Source organism: Urtica dioica, chromosome 12 (genome assembly GCF_054948205.1).
Source record: "Urtica dioica subsp. dioica isolate 48M chromosome 12, U.dioica_male_clone48M_v1_H2, whole genome shotgun sequence".
NCBI classification, from domain to species: Eukaryota; Viridiplantae; Streptophyta; class Magnoliopsida; order Rosales; family Urticaceae; genus Urtica; species Urtica dioica.
The window spans coordinates 13,180,428-13,198,113 of NC_142767.1; the positions used below are offsets into that span (position 1 = coordinate 13,180,428).

Genomic DNA, 17,686 nt, shown 5'->3' on the forward strand with positions numbered 1-17,686 from the left:
CACTACGTATGAATTGCATCGTGCTTACCTTAATCCTGAAATGAGACATGCCATTTCACAGCTTACGTATTCTCATTTGAGAAAGTCAGAGTTCGGACTCACTATGTGATTCTGAACAGGGCCTATTGGTGAAGTACTAAGTTGTGAAGATGTCATGAGTAACTTTGTGAAGTTCTCATAGATATGGAATTCATGTACTAGATTGCTGAAATGCAATGTATATCACCTCATGCTTTGTTCCTTGGAATGTGAATAAATGAACTGGAAAGTGTCCAAATTGAGTCATGACTCTTTTGGATGAATCAATGTGACTTGTTAGGTTCTCGTCAATACATTGTTATTTATTCACAAGCGACAAAGGAGTTGAGGAAATAACAGCTAGAAGGGTAAAATGATAATTTTATAAATCCCGACTAGCTAATGATATTCATGAAGGGTAAAAATAGATAATATTCAGTAGATCTACTCATCACAATTAATTTGAATTCTTGAGTAGAAAATAAATTCATTTGAACCGAGAGATTTTCAGTGTCAACTCTTTAGTGGAGTCAGATGACATTAAGCTAAACTTGGAAAAGGTTTGTGAACTTTTGAGTCCAAGTGGTTAGCTCAAGCTTTGTTCATTTGGATCCATGAGGTCACTGTCACAAATCACATCGAGTAGGAATAGTTAAACTAGAAGCTAAGTCAAAACAAGAACGAGACAAGTTTTATGAAAATTGTCAAAAGGGTATTTTTGTCCTTTTGGACATAGGATGAAATGAATGTCAATAAATTTTTTGACAAGGTCATTTGATGACTTAAGACCACTCGGCCAAAATTGATTTAATTGGGCCTTGTGGATTAATTTCATTTCATGGAATTTTATTTGAAAATTTTTAATGGGCTTTTCTTATGTTGTCATGAACAAATGAAGAAAAATCTAGAAGGCTTCTAGAAAGTCTTACACGCCCAAAACCAAGAGTAGAGAGACCAATTTTGTGCATCAATGTATCAAGATACTTGCCAAAAGAAAAAGAGGAAACAAATTTCCTCTAGAAGGGAATTCATTTGGGCGGCCAACCAAGAGAGGAACAAAAGAGGAAACAAATCCAAGGGCTTCTAGAAGCCTTGTTGGCCGTGTGACTCAAGAGGGAAATGGGCAATATTTTGCTCATGAATATGTGATATTCTATAGAAGAGGAAACTACCTTATTGAAGGTAATCTCTCCCCTATAAATAGAGCCCTCATTCCTCTCATTTTATTCATCCCAAGTTTTAGAGATTGAGAGCTTCTCTCTCTAGCTTGGCCGCCCCTCTCTCCTTCTCTCTCTAAGTTCTTTTCGTTCTTGTTTTGGCACCTAGGTCCTCATTTGACCTAGTGTTTTTAGCTCTTCGACTTTGAGACTTGTTCTTGAGTCGTAGTGTTTAAAAGTGCCCACACACTAATTCCTATTTTTCTCGAATGATTATAGTGATAGAAACTTTCGTGGTTGCTCGAGTTGGCGAGGAAAGACGAAAGACGTGCTGCGAGGGAGACGAACGTTTTCAACCTTCCGAAGGCTCATCAACGTTCAAGCTTCTAAAAAGGTTAGTAATTTTTTAATGCTCATAATATTTTTTATTTACGTGTACTTGCTCTTTGTCTAGGTTAGTAAAAATGTTTTACTTGTCAAAAGAAAATTTTTAAAATTCCGCTGCTTACCGAAGCGTTAAACTTTTTCTTAAACCCTAGATCAATTCCAACATCCACTTCGACCCATGAAGTGTTTGCGAAACCCTTTTCTTGCGGCTGTTATGAAGTCCAGCACGCCAATATGCTTCGTCCAATCGAAGTTCTCCTTGTTTGTCTCTTTTAACCGAGGATCATGGAGTCGGCCGAGCATTGGTAGAAAATAAGAGTTGGTTGTCATAAATGGATTTCGAAGATTCCCGTACTTTCCCTTCTTTTGGAAGTAGTAGAAAACGATGACCATATGTTACGGAAAAGATAATAAAACATATTAAAACCTGTGAAGTGACACTATTTTATGGTATTAATGCCCCGAATTCACAGAAATCATTGACAATGTTGTCAAGAATTCCAGTGAAATTTGTGACAATGTGCTCAAGAAATTCATTATTTCGTGACATTATTGACACTTCATGACCATGACTGTCTTGGAACCTAAAAAAACATACCTAATTTTCTTATGTTTCGTGACAAGATTGTCACCAACAACTATTGTGTTGTCACGAAATAGAACCATGAATAAATATATCAGTCATAAACAACAAACAGTAGGGCACATTTTACATTCACTTTAGAAATCCAAGTCAATTCAGCAAACTCAAGAAAACATTGTCACAAAATACATAAATTTAAAAACACAAGATTATTATTTTCTTACATGGAGTTCAGAAACTCAAAGAAACATTGTCACAAAAAACATAACCACAAAAAACAAGTTTTTTTTATTTATTTTACATACACACAACAACAAAAAATGGAGAAATCGGTGTTTTTCATCTTTGGCGCAAAAAAAACCATGTCTTGTGGACGCATCTCTCCACTTATCCACTCAATCGGGGTCCATAACGTGTAAAACCAGGTTTGTGATGTAATTTCTACCACCGTAAAGTGGAACGAGGGACATGATTCCCCTTCGCCTTTCTTGTACTTCTCCACCCTGTAAAAACAAGTATGAGAATTATATTTAAAAGGAAAAAACAATGTATTGTAAGATGGAGAAAGATAGAGAGAGATAGATAGATACTTACGCAATTTTGTAACACCTTTTAAGACCAACTTTAATCTATTTGGCCATGGCATTCAGGTCGCCCTCAGAAGCATCATCCTTTAGGTCAGACAGTGGTTAGATGAATGGTACCCGAAGTGATCTTGTGAACCTCATAAACACAGCCGGCATAGGTGTCGACGTGTAAACCACTGATAGCCTCCTTAGCCGAGAAGGCTTTTCATGTGATGAAGATATCATAATGACTCATTCAACCTTCGCATCATCACCAATGAGGAACTGACCTCATCAACCACCTCGGGTCATGGATTTGGTGTTTTAGATTCTTGGGTAGCTTCGGCTCGAGTCTAGTCATCACAGCCTTTAGCTCTAGTCTGGTTCTTAGCTTCTTTTGGCCCTTCATCTTCAGGACCTCTGTCACCATCTTCATCATCTTCACCATCATCTTTTTTCTTCTTTAGATCTTCCTCTTTACATTTTTCTCCTTCTTTCTTCTCTTCTTCTTCTTTGTTCTCATCTTCTTTTTTCTTGTTCTCATCTTTGTTTTCCTTGTTCTCAACTTATTTCGACACTTCTTTCTCTTCAGCTTCTAATTTGCTCCCCGCTTCATTGGACTCCTTGTTATCCAATTCATCCGACTTGTTCTCAACTACTTGTTCATTTTTTCTCGTCATCTTCTGCCTTCTTTTCCTCGACATTCCCGACATTCTTGTCCTATTGTGTCTTCTTCTCCTCGACATTCTCATCGTTCTCGTCTTCTTCTAACGTCTTCTACTCTTCTATTTTATTTCCTCGTCTTCTTTGACATGTTCTTCCTTATTCTGGTCTTGTTCACTGGCTCTTTTTTCTTCTTCTTTCCCCTTCACCTCTTCTTGAATGATCTGGTTGTTGTTGATAGAGAGATTTGGTTGTTGTTGTTGTTGTTGACTGAGGGTTCTTTTATGAGAATCCGTCTCAAAACTCTCTTTCAACTTCTTCTGCTTAACTTGCTTGTCCATAACATCTTTCAAGTTGTCTAACATGGCTCGTATTTTGGAGGACAACTCATTCCTGCACTCCGAAAACTCAAATCTAAAATCTTTCATATCAATTCTATGGCAGATATCCGAATCTGCAATGCATGTACACAAACAATATAAAATTAGATTTACAAGACGAATAAATAAATTCAGCTTAGTGAGAATAAAGTCACTAAATCAACTCTCTTCAAAAGCCTAGTTAATTCCTGTCTGTACACCCACATTGAGAAACCTCAAGGATTATCATAGAAACAAAGATGTAATAATATTGACTCTTCTACACACCCATTTCATGCAGTCTGTCTGGAGATTGTACAAGCAATGAGACAATAGATATGGATACGGAAATGTCAGGTTAGTATTGTGTTCGAAAAGTGACTTACTTCATTGTTTCTTCAAGGACACCAGGAAGCCTGAGCTCTTCATTGAATGCCGAAACAATTAAAGATATGTACTTTTCAGCCGGGTCAAACACAGAAGGGCAAGGAACCTAGAAAAAGGGAAAAAAAACACGCTATGATATAAATATTTAACCAGGAAGATTATAAGATAACATTAGGGTCTCAAAAAAAGAGTTGAAGAATAATATCGATTTCTGCCAGATAACGTTGATCGATCAAAGGTTTTTTTTTTTTTTTTTTTTGCGCAGATCAATATGTTGCACCTTCTTACTATATTTACTAACATACGTATATTTTAACAGTTTCGAAGTTATTAAATTGACCGCCTGGAATAATTTTGCAACAAACGACGCAAGTTTAATTTTGGCTATGATTAAAAGTAGACCACTCATTGCTGGAATAAATCTGAGAGCCAGAAATTATCAAGGTATTCTACCTTAATATTTTAAAACTATTTTGTATATTTGATGTTTTTTAATAAAAAAAAATATCTTTATTATTGCAGATGGTATTGTTTTAGCAACACAAGCCTCGAGCACAATTTATATAAATCCTGAATTTCCTATTGCTAAAACACTAGCCTTGTGGTATGTGCACAATTACATTTTTATTATGTCTTTTCTCCTATACCCTACATAATACTCAACTTCTAATGTAGGAATATGGAAAATGCATCAATTCTGAAAAAATGGGCAAAAAAACAGAAGAAAAATCCAACAACACAATTAATTCCACCACCAAAGGAAGAGGATTTACTCACACTTGCTGATTTTGTAACAATCACGATGAAGGTATGAAAAAGTTAAATTTTCTTCAAAAAATATAGTAACTAAATTTTCTTTTCTTCAACCATAAACATAAATAGGAGAACAAATCTAGAAGCTACTGGATCAAAGCCTCAACATTAGTTCATAACTAGAGCAAAACTTTTGCTATACCACATGCTCAAATTGCAAAAAAAAAGGGTTGGCTTCCCAAACAATCAATACTTCAATTGCGAATTTTGTAAAGTTGAAAAAATCAAAGTCATCCCATGGTGAGTACTATGCATAATTGTTTTTCCCTAATCCAATCAAAATTTATACACGCTCTTATGATTCCATCTTACCCATGCAGGTTGCGCATTCAACTAAAATTAATTGATGCCTCACAAACATTGGACGCAACCTCTTTTGGACACACCGCTGAAAAAATCTTCTCTTGCAAAGCTACAAATATATCTAAACTCTTGGAACGGGTACAAATTCTGATCCTTTTTAGTTCTCACAAATATATTCATGTCTGAGGCTAATAACATGTAATTACAAAGCTTAATAGACATAACGGAACCTTAATTTACTTGTTATTACTATTATTATATGTTTTTTAACCTTTTTTTTTTCATCATCAGGGTTCACAAAAAATGATGTTGAAACAATCTTTAAAGCAGAAGAAGCAATCACAAAAGCATTTTACGTCAACTACTCAAACACGTCTTCTACATCCACACAACAACAGTACACAGTGAATCAAGTTTTCAAGATTAGTGACATAAATACTATCCATCAAGCCAAAGACAAAAATAAGATGCACATTGAAAACATTACTGACTCCACCAAAATTGAAGATCGAGTTCATGAAACGAAAGACAAAAAAGGCAGCATACTGAAAATATTTCAGAATCCACCAAACTGAAAGACCGAGTTCATGACAACACCTCCGACAACGAAAACGATGAATCTTCTGCATCCTCTCACAAAACAGCACGCTTCAAATAACTATTTTGAAAATGGTTTTGAACCTTTTAATCTATGTTTATAAGGTAGTAATCTTTTGTACTGAATTACAAGTTGTTATCGTAGTTTTTTTTTTTTTTGTAAAACTCTTGACGTTGTCCAAAACTATGTTCATATGGTAGTTTTTTATAAGGTACTTGTTTTTTTGTAAACCTTTTCATCCGACTTGCATCTTTTGCATGCTCTGATATTTAGAATCCTCTTTTAAACAATCAAGATGAATGCATTATTTAGTTTCCTTTTATTCGTGTTGAAAGAGAATTTCATCAACGCATTTAACCTGAATAAACATACCGATCAGTAATTCCAAATAATTTACACGTGACGAAACCTAGTATCATGAATAAATGAGAAGAACCCATATGCAACCAATAAAATTAAAAGAAAAGTTATGTTCCGGTGGAATTTAGGAGGGGCAAACAAATTGAGGGATTTAAGAGCAAGTTGCAAGAGTTTTCGTTTAAGACAAGAAGTCTTCGCTACCCTTACTCTCACGGACACAGCAGAGAGAGAGCTTCACCGTTATTCACACCAAGGTATGGTCATACGTCTTCTTCTTCCTTGCTCGAAAATCTGAGAAGAAAAGAGCTTAGATTTCTTGTTCTTGGTCTGGACCAAATTAGGATTTTTTTGTGAAATTAGGATTCTGTGGCTTCTGTTTATATCATTTTTGCCCGGCTTGTATTTAATTTTTTTTCTTCCTGTTGAAGCCTGAGACAAGGGTTCTATTGACTGTCAATGTACTGATGTTTGTTGCTCATATTTCGCCTACTCCCAGGTTATCAACCTCGCTGACTCTCTCTCTCTCTCTCTCTCTCTCTCTCTCTCTCTCTCTCGTTAATTGAATCTTGAATTAAATTTTGCTTTAACAACAAATATTTATTTTCTTTATATTTATGTTTATTTTTTTATAATTATAATTATAATCATTAATGCAAATGTTTACTATTTTTTTTAATCAATGTTTACTACTTTTTTTTAATCAATGTTTACTATTTTTTTAATCAATGTTTACTATTTCTTAAATATTAATTATTTTTCCATAACATATCAAGAAATGAAACTTTGTTCTCACCATCACTCATTTTGCTCTCGCATTTGAGCTTGAAAGAAAACACATTTTAAATGATTTATAATTACTAATAATAAGTCAACGATGAACGTGGGTAATTGTGGACATTTTAACCGGTTAAATTTAACCAAGCAACTAATTTTAATGTGGTTAATCATAGTTAACCTTAACAATTAATTAACCTTTTCAGATAAATTACGGTCAATCAGTTAAACCTATAATTTTTGTTACGGTTAACTGTTAATCATCTAGAATAGATAAAAAAAAAAAAATGAATCGCTTAACTGTCTTATCCACCTTTAAATATGAGAGATGTGGAAAATATTGAGGACTAGTGATCATTGAAAATATTCAATGTGAAAACATTTAACGTTCTCTTTTAATGGTTGTGTCCACACTAGTATGGTCTACGCTTGTGGAAATATTATGAATGATTGAACGCGACAAAAGTGGGTGAGCCATTAATGAATAACGAGCTTACGCAAATTAATAGAAAAAAAAAACTGAAAGAAAGTAGAGATCAGACAAATGTTTACAAGCTTATCTTCTTGTTATCAGACTATGCGTAAAATTTCTCTCTCAGCCTTTCTGAAAGTAAGGTCTCTGGGCTATAAAGAAAAATATCAATGGCTTTGGAAGCAGTCGCCGGATGTTTACTTTCTTCTTCCTTTCAGTTTCTGTTTGAAAGGATTGATTCTACAGAAGTTCTTCCATACTTGCAAGGAAAATCAAAGAGCCGTGATATAGATCGACTGGTCGGAAAGCTAAAGAATGTGTTGAGTACTGTGATGGCAGTGCTTGAAGACGCCGAGCGGAAACAAAGAAAGAGCAAGAGCGTTGTGGTGTGGCTTGACATGCTTCAAGATGCTATTTTTGATGCCGAAGATCTGTTGGATGTGATTCAAACTGAGTCAAGCATTGAGACGAGTAAGACACGCACTCTCTTCAAGAAAAAAATGCAGAAACTCATTTCACAGTCCCATAGTTCTGAAGCCGGGAATCTGAGGAGCAAAGTGAAGGATCTTGTCAAGAGGCTTGAATATATCGCGGAACGAAATGATTTTCTTGGGCTAGAAAAGAGTGTCAATATTCCGGAACAAACCTTTTGGAGGTTCCCTTCCACATCTCTCGTTGACGAGTCTGAAGTTTATGGTAGAGACCATGATAAAGACGAAGTGATTAAATTTGTGTTGTCCAAAGATGAGAGTGATTATGAGAAGACACGCATGATTTCAATCGTGGGCATGGGTGGGGTCGGGAAAACTACCCTTGCGTAAATAGCTTTTAATGATGAGGAAGTTAAGGAGGAATTTGATGTCATGTCTTGGGTGTGTGTCTCTGAAGAGTTCGACATTTGTAGAGTGATGAAATCCATTCTCGAAGAAGTTACTTCGCGTTCTTTCGATGTTACTGAACTCAATTCCTTGCAAGTTACACTGAAAGAGAGCTTGATAGGAAAGAAATTCTTGATTGTTTTAGATGATGTGTGGCTTGAGAAACCTGCTGGTTTGGATGTCCTTTTTCTTCCTTTCAAAGGTGGTGCTCAAGGAAGCAAGATAATCGTTACTACACGGAGCGAAAAAGTTGCGTCATGTGTTTAATCCGACCAGACACAGTTTATGAACAAATTTTCGGAAGATTCTTCTTGGCAACTATTTTCAAAGGAAGCATCCGGTAATAACAAGGGAGAATTCCAACTGGGAGAAGAATTAGAAAGGATCGGTCGAGAAATTGTAAAGAAATGCGATGGTTTGCCATTAGCTTTAAAGACGCTTGGTGGAATATACGCTCCACAGTTGATGCTAGAGAATGGAGAAAAATAGTCGAGAGCGATATTTGGGATTTGAGCGAAGACGAGAGCGATATTCTTCTAGCTCTGAAGTTGAGCTATCATTATCTTCCCTCGCAGCTTAAGCGATGCTTTGAGCCAATATTTCCCTCTGATTACGAATTCGAAAAAGAGGAATTGATTTTATTGTGGATGGTTGAGAATCTCTTGGAGTGCCCTAATAGAAACAGAAGAATTGAAGATGTGGGTGAGGATTACTTTAATGGTTTAGTCTCTAGATCATTTTTCCAGAAATCAAATCCCAAGGACCCCATTTTTCTGATGCATGATTTGATACACGACTTGGCAAAATCAGTATCAGCAGAGTACTGTTTTTGGAAGATGGAATAATGCAAAGCCAGCAGGTTAAAAAGGAAAAGGTACGCCATCTTGGGTATACTTTTAGAGACGTTGATCATTACGAGAGATTCAGCGACGTTTTTAAAGCAACCAACTTGCGAACTTTTCTATCAGTGGAGAGAAAATATTGCTTTCGTTTGATATCAAAGAGGATCGTGACTGATTTGTTGTTGAAGTTGGAGCGTTTGAGAGTTCTTTCCTTCTTTGGGTATCATAGCATTAAACACTTGCCTGATTCGATTGGAAAACTAAGGCATCTCCGCTATTTAGACATCTCTTGTACCAATATTTCCAAGTTACCTGAATCAGTTTGCAATCTTTTCAATTTACAGACACTTAAGCTTAAGTCTTGTAAGAGACTGAAGAATCTGCCTAAACACACACATCGTCTGGTCAATCTGAAACACCTCAATCTTCGAGACTGCGACAGTCTTGTGGAGATGCCAACACAGTTAAGTAAACTAAAGAAGCTTCAGACACTGAATACCTTCATCATCGGGAAATATAATGGTACAAAGTTGGAGAGCTGAAAGAACTTTCGGATCTTCGGGGGAAGCTTTATCTTAAGAATTTAGAAAATGTTGGAATATCGAGATCGGATTACCAGACGATGATTTGGAGCTGTTACAGAAGAAGAGTTTCGATTCGGTATCATTTGAATGGATTGATGATCGTATAATGATGATAGACAACACGCAAGTAAGGTACTTGAGATGCTTAAACCTGACAGAATCCTAATAGAGCTTTGTATATATGGGTATACAGGTGTGAGATTTCCTGATTGGCTTGTTTCAACAACTCATTGGATTGCATAGTCTCACTTAGGCTTTCAAAGTGTAGGAATTGTATTACCACCATTAGGGCAACTTCCATATCTGAAAACCCTAGACATTTCGAATTTTGACGCAATTATTGATGTGGGTCCCGAGTTTTATCAGGGGGGTGGTTCTTCTTGTGTTATGAACCCGTTTCGATCCCTCGAGAATCTGAAGTTCAGTGGCATGAAAGCTTGGGCCATGTGGCTTCGATCTGATTCTGAAGCGTTTCTTCAGTTAACTGAACTTCATATATGCGGTTGTCGAAATCTCAGCGGGGTTTTGCCGTGCTTCCTTCCATCGTTAACGGAGCTCAGAATTTCGGGTTGTGAGAACCTTGCTTTCGATCTTCCAAGAATTCCACGTGTCTGTGTCCTGATTCTAAGCGCTTGTAAAGACATAATGCAGTTGGAATCCTCAATCAACAGTTTGGAATCTTGTGAATACATGGAGTTTTCTCATTGTTCTTCCAAAGTACGAATACCAATCAGATCTCTTCTCGCCACTCTTAAATATCTAGTCATACAAGAATGGAAAGGACTAGAGATCGAGTTCGATCGTCCTCACGCGTCGCTTGAAGAACTCAACGTACACACTTGTGATGCCTTTCAGTCTTTACCCATGGACTACCTTCCCAAGCTCAAGAAACTCACAATCGGAGCCTCGGAAAGTCTAGAATCCTTATCAATGTCCAAGTGTCTCCAAGAAGTACAACATAACTTGGCATTATCTCTAACATCTTTGCATATCTGGGGATGCTCTAGTCTCGTACACTTTCCCGATGGAGGATTGTTGGCCTAGTCTCGTACACGTTCCCGATTGAGGATTGTTGGCCCCGAATCTCACTCATCTCCGGATCAGAAATTGCAAAAAATTGAAGTCATTGCCTGAGAAAATGACCATTCTCCTTGTCTCTTTGAAGCTTTTTTATAATGATTGATTTTCCGGAACTCGAATCCTTTCAAGGAGATAGTCTTCCCTCCAGCTTGACAGAGCTCAAAATATTCGATTGCGAAAGATTCATCGCCTCCCGCGAGAATTGGGGTTTAGAGCGGCTCCCAAATCTGATAGCCTTTGTAATAATAGGCAGCAACGAAGACTTCGTGTCATTTCCGGAGGAAGGGCTACTTCCGAAAACTATAAGGGTAATTGAAATCTAGGGATTTCCGTGTCTGACAACGTTGGACAAAAACGAGTTTCGTACACTCACATCATTGGGAAAACTTGGCATAAACAAGTTGCCTAAGTTACAAACAATCCCAGGCCAAGTGATGTCTATCTCTCTAAAACATTTGAGCATCTCGGGATGTGACGAGTTGCAGAGAGTTTCTGGAGAAGACCTTACAACCATTCTCGAAGGTTTATCCATTCAAGGTTGCCGAAACTGCCAGATTTTGCTAGAGAATGGGCTTCATGTTTCTCTAAAGACTCTTGTTATCGACGGCTGCGACGAGTTGAAGGACATTCGATTAGACGGGCTTGCCAGATCTCTAAAACGTCTTATCATCCGGAACTGTGATGGGTTGAAGAACATGTCGGTAAGAATATATCTGACTGAGTTAGAGATAACGAACTGTCGGAATCTGAAGACGATTCCGGCGAAATATTTTCCAAACTATCTTCAACGCTTGTGCATAGACGAATGCCCTTTGCTGGCGAAAAAGTGTGAGCCAGAGAACGGAGAGTACTGGAATTACGTAGCATGCGTCCCCTACATCAGCATCGATGGTGATATCTTTGTTTCATGATTTTTTTTTAATTCAGGTATTTTCTTTTATTCACTTCTTATTTGCTTGTGTATAAAATAAAATCAAAGCTATGATTAGTAAATCTCATATCTTACCTTATTCTATGTGTTTCTCTGTGAAATTTGAAGGCATATGGACACTTAATTAAGTGGATGAAACGGTCATTGCTTGGAGAAAGGTTCAATGGAAATATATTTTTATTGCAGGTGTGTCTGTCATGCGATGTGATTAATTTTCAAAAGGGCTGACGTATAAAGAGATTTACTTTGATTATTGATGCATTGTAAATTTGCGCGATGAAGATTTCTAATATGGAGTATCTGCTTTCATTTGTCACACGTGGTAATTGTTATTACTTTTTTTTTTGTTTTTTTTTTTCAAAAAATTGGCTACGTAAGCCACCTAAACTATAGGAATTGTAAATTAGCCAACCTTTGGTAAATAATTTGTAAATAGCCAACTTGCATACGTGGCAGCCAATTAACTACCTAAATATATGTTTGGTTGTGTTAAATAAGGCTTTTATTAATTTGTTAATAAGTTTACTTGGCTATTTACAAGAAATTAACCAAAGGTGGGCTATATCTCAATCCACTATATCCGTGTAGCTATATAACTTAATAACCCCTTTTTTTTTTCCAAAGGATAATTTGCTAGCTTTTCTTTTGGCTTTGGTCTTTTTGAATATGCTGTTCCATTTGTTATTTATATTCACTGTGATATATGTTTTTAAGGCATGAGTCAAGGAATTATGGTAGAAGTATTATTCAGCTCGATTAGTCTTGCCTTGTCTTTGATTAAAAAAAAAAAAAAAAAGGTCTTGCCCTTATCTTTGATTAAAAAAAAAGTCTTGCCTTATCTAAAATAAACGAATTTATGAATTATTTCGATATACTTGGTCTCGACCTCCTGTTGCAGATAATATAGTAGTACATATTTATATATAAGTTCTCAAAATCACACATTTACTTGTCAGGCAGATAAAAGATTAAGACAATTTTCTTCCCATAGGCTTTAAGACATTTACGTCGTTTTTCTTTTTTAATAAAGGAAAAATAGTACAAAATAGGCATTTGAAACTTATTGATTAGCAAAATAGCCAAAGTTTCAACTATTCAGCAAAGTAGTCAAATTTATGTTTTAAAAATTTTGTTGACAGTCAAGATTAATTTTTTTTTATTATTATTATAAACAATTTATCATTTTCAAAATGATTAATCTGGGGATAAAAAAATTTTGAAACCAAATTACTGCACATTTTGACTATTTCACTAAGTTAAGACAAACTTTGAGTATTTTGCAAATTTATAACTTTAAATTACCTATTTAGCTATATCACTCTTTAATAAACTGGAGTACGTGCTCTCTTTCATTAAACTATTGAGGCCTAATCAGCCCCAACAACATCAATAATACAAGGAGGACACTCATTCAACCACAATACGCTACTTTGAAATCGAACATAAATAGAGGCTAGAGTATGAGCTACATCATTCCAGTCTCAGGGAAAATGGCAACAAGAAGAAACCCCAATGTACCTCCGTGAAAAGGCGCCGAACATCTCATACTAAGGAATCAATATCGGCCGAGCATTTGATCCCCGCATCGATAGCCGAGATAGCCAGCAGGCTGTCACTCCCTACTATGTTGATGCAAATGTTGTTATTTTCGTGAAAAAGCATGCCCTCCCGGATAACAACGCAGTCTGCGATTAATGGGCCATAGGCGTTAGTCGCCGTCTTGAAAAAAAAATCTCCCACCACCTGTCTGCCATTGTCCCGTACAACATCACGAAAACCCATGCCAACTCGCAGCTGCAATAGAGAGATATCGTTGTTGAGTTTGAGCTCACATGGTTTCGGCGGAACCATCTCGCCTTCTCTTGTTGCTGCTGGCGTTGGGGCTAGTCTTGGAGATGGTGAACGGCCTTAAACTCTGCCAGCCACTGTGGGGGATAAAAACAAATCCTTTTATAATAAATATCTCAGGTGGGCTTCAGGTCAGCCAAAGCCCATTATCTATTTTGTAGGTCGGCCCACATAATCAATCTTGGGCCCAATTCGATCTCGACAGATCGGCCCAAGCCCAATCACGTCTTCCAGTTCGACCACGTCCTCCTGGCCAGAAGAATCAGTCAGTCAAAGAGAAACCACGCCGTGAAGACCGGATAAAAGAAGACTTCAGCCTTGACAAGGAGTGCGGATCAAAGAACTCGTGTCTTCGGCAAGGAAACTCCAACTCGCCTACAAATAGAAGAATAGACGACGATTTTCGCACATGCAAGCTTACAATTCCAACTCTCAACCAACCATTTCTTATATTCGTATAATTTACAGTCGTGAGCCATCTTGGGTTCGCCACTTCGTCCTTCTTTGTAATTCAATTTCAACAATAATAAAGTTTATTATTGTTTTCCCTTCGTTAAAACTTTCCATTTCTACATTGTTTCTTGTACGACGTCTTTTGAGACCCTTATAAAATAAATATAAAAAATTAGTATATATTATTATTTGTGATTGTTGAACGATCCAAAAATCGGCATCAACAGCCACTCACTTGCTGCAGATGGGATGCGCTCCAGATGAGAGCTCTCGAACTCATGTGCGATTTTATTCTGGCGTCGCCAAAGGAGAAAATACATTGTGCCGAGAACCTCACACTCCTCTCGAGAAGGATGCTGCTATACTTGATCCGTACTGTCCCGTAAATCACTCGTATTGCGCAGTGATAGCCGGTTCCAGAAGATTGGGTTCTTCCACATATTCCAGGTCTTCCAACAATGAAAGAGCACATGTCCGACATATTCCGATCTATCACATGTACAATATGATGTCCAACATCTACACCCCGCTTAGCCAAAGCCACGAAAGTCGAGAGATAATCATTCACTGCCTGCCACATAAACACCTTCACCATATCGACTGACTTCTAGAGGATCGGATTGAGTATTCTCTCGACTTCTCGTAGTGCCAAATGATTCGGTTGAGAGAATGATATAAGCCAAGTGGGATGCCTTTAATAGCAGCATGGTCAACCGTCCAACACATTTTATTTAATTCATTATCATCTCAGCCTTGGCGATTCTCGCGAACAAGAGAGCTTACTAGCCTTCTTGCTCCATCGTCGGGACAGTGATTGGGCCGAAAGATGGGGTCGAGGGACCCATTTGTCCTTGAAGACTCTGATCGTGCCGCCATCGCCTTTCGATTAAACACAACGAATACTATTGATATTTTTTAAAGAGAAGCGATAAATCTTTCTTTTCGATTAAACACAACAGATACCATTGTTATTTTTTCTTCTTTATTAGTGTCATTGTCATTCCTTAAATCTCTATGGTTTGGTTTGGTTGTCATTATATACATACAGTTTTTTGTTGTTGACTTGACTTGTTTTTTTCAAATTTTTTCCATCGCATATTTGATTATTTTGTGGTTTTGATATCGAGTAAATACTACATATAATTTAGTTTTATTAATTTTTTAAAAAAATTGGTTACCAAAGAGTTGGAGATATTTTAATACAAAATCAAGTTTATATTTCCTTTTCTCAATAAAATTTTCGCCATTGGAATGAAAGCTGTGTTGGCGTTCCAGTCCTTGGAATGAAAGCTCTATAGATTTTCTCGTCCTTGCACATGGTAGAGATGAGGAAGGTACGTTAAGACTGCATCCACAATTTGATTTCGGGCTCTCCTGAATGTAGAAAGTAGAAACTAAGCGTGAGTTTGGAAAAGAGAAGTCACAGAGCAGAGACGTTGAGACCGACAACCTCTTCGATTTCCCTGATGAAGCGTTCATTTGTGCTTCTTTTGGGAGTTCTGTATCGACTCGAAGGATACTATTTTCTATCACTGGTGCTTTCATTGAGAGTAACCTGAAAAAAAAATGACAGATGAAGAAGTTATACAGTTTGTTCGGGCAATGGAAACACGTCTCGATGCGGAGATCGACGAGCTTCGCCGCTCCACCGCGAAATGGATGTCGTTATCTCGCCTGGAGCGCACCCCTGCGACGCCCTCGGCGACCACCACGAGTCCGACGAGGTGATTAGAGATGACGATTGAAGATCTGGCTGAGGTGATTAGAGCAATGGATGCGAGAATCCAAAGGCGAATCGAGGAATTGAGAGCTCCACAAGTTCTGCAACCACAACTCGGAGCCAAATCGGTGACCGAGAATCGCGTCCTCACCAATGTGGAGCAGGAGCTCGATCGACTGAACAAAATGGTGTTCACACCAGTGGAAGACGACGCGTCGGAGCAGCTCAACGAAGTCGGCAACCGCACGGAGCGAATCGCCAATCTCGAGCAAGATCGACCGCCATCCTCTCCAGACCCGGTCGCCAGATGCACGCACGGAGTGGGGAAGGTCGCTCCAGCGAACATATCAGCCAAACAGATCTCGGGATCTAAGAAACTAGATCGAGGTTCGCAGCACCATCGCGAGTCAGATCTGTGCTCGCCGCACTCGTCTCATGCTACCGGCGTCAAGACCTCGCGAGCGCCACGCATCGACTCGTCGGACTTTAACACGCGATGGGCACCACTCTCGATCGGCTCCAACCGGAACTCGCATCGCGTCGGGACGAACGCCTCGAAGAAATCCTCAACGCGACGAGAAGCAGCGTCAAGACCCGGTGGCGATGTGCAGCGGAGAGTCGGAGTCGCTTGGTCTGGGCATGTGTTTCAGAATATGATAGAGTGCGATATTTTTTTTAATGGAGTGCGTTCTGTAAAAATAAATTAAACATATCTTTAATTGCGTTCAAATTCTGCACGCCATTACAACTCTAACCCAACCACAAAACGCCGTGTGGCTGCCGCGTGGCTTGGTATAAATCTTTTATTGGCGTTTGAAAAAGGAACGCTATTATATATTCAATTCCCACATGTCAACAGCGAAATTTTAACATTTTTAATGGCGTTTTTATTTTAAATGTCATCATATATAATTTTAACCACATGGCATTCAATAGTTGGTTTATATTTTTTAATGGCGTTTCAAATTTAAACGCCATGAATATTTTTTTGTTGTACCTCTTCCGAAAGTGACGTGGCGCTCTCTAATTCGTCTTTTGCTTTAAACACAATCTCGAAAATACAATAATTACTTTTAATGGCGTTTTTTTTCACTAACGCCATTAAAGAGGCGCCATTAAAAGTCATTTTTCTACTAGTGGTAGTTTTCTGTCGTTTTGTTTTTGCTCCGAGAACATTTGACTAGTTAAGAGCATTTGACTAGTTAAAATGGGCATTATTTTACTATAATACATTCACGGACTAGATGAAATTCCCAACGTATCTGTCTCTCGAATATTCCAAAAACCAACCGAAGCTAAAATAGAAACGCAAGTATCGAATTATTTTCTTCAATTCAAGAAGTGCAAATCGAGTCCAGAGCACTTACAAACCCATTTCCCTCACTCATCCAACTCGAACGAGGTATCTAGCCCAAATTGGCCACCTCTTTTAAAATTCTAGCCAAACTATTACTTAATTAGGTAACTAGCCCAATCCACTACCAAATAATATTATATTCATATCTTACCCCTCATCAAATACACACTAAAATTTTCGCATCCGACTCCAAATCCTTCAATCCTCCGATATTGCCTCCGAACTCTCCGTCGATTTCGAATCCTTCAATCCTTTGATATTGCGTCCGACCTTATTTTCCATCACCAATTTTCTGATTTTACCCTTTCCGAACCCCGAAGCGTCTCCGTTCTCAAAATTGGAAAAAATGGTAAGTAAATATGATTTCCAATTCGATTAACCCATAGAACACCATAATCAAAACCCTACCCTGCATCTCCAATCAATTCTCTGTTAGATTAACTATAAAATATGGTAAATAATATTTCCAATTCGATTAACCCATAGAACACCATAACCAAAACTCTAGAACTTTAATGGTAAATAATATTTACAGTCGGGTCATTCGATAGTA

The 17,686-nt window shown here is 37.7% G+C and overlaps 1 pseudogene; it reads left to right on the plus strand.

Moving 5' to 3' along the window:
• The first annotated feature begins 8,225 nt into the window (after nt 1–8,225).
• On the plus strand, nt 8,226–9,254 carry LOC149379263 (putative disease resistance RPP13-like protein 1 pseudogene; annotated as a pseudogene).
• Nucleotides 9,255–17,686: the final 8,432 nt, after the last annotated feature.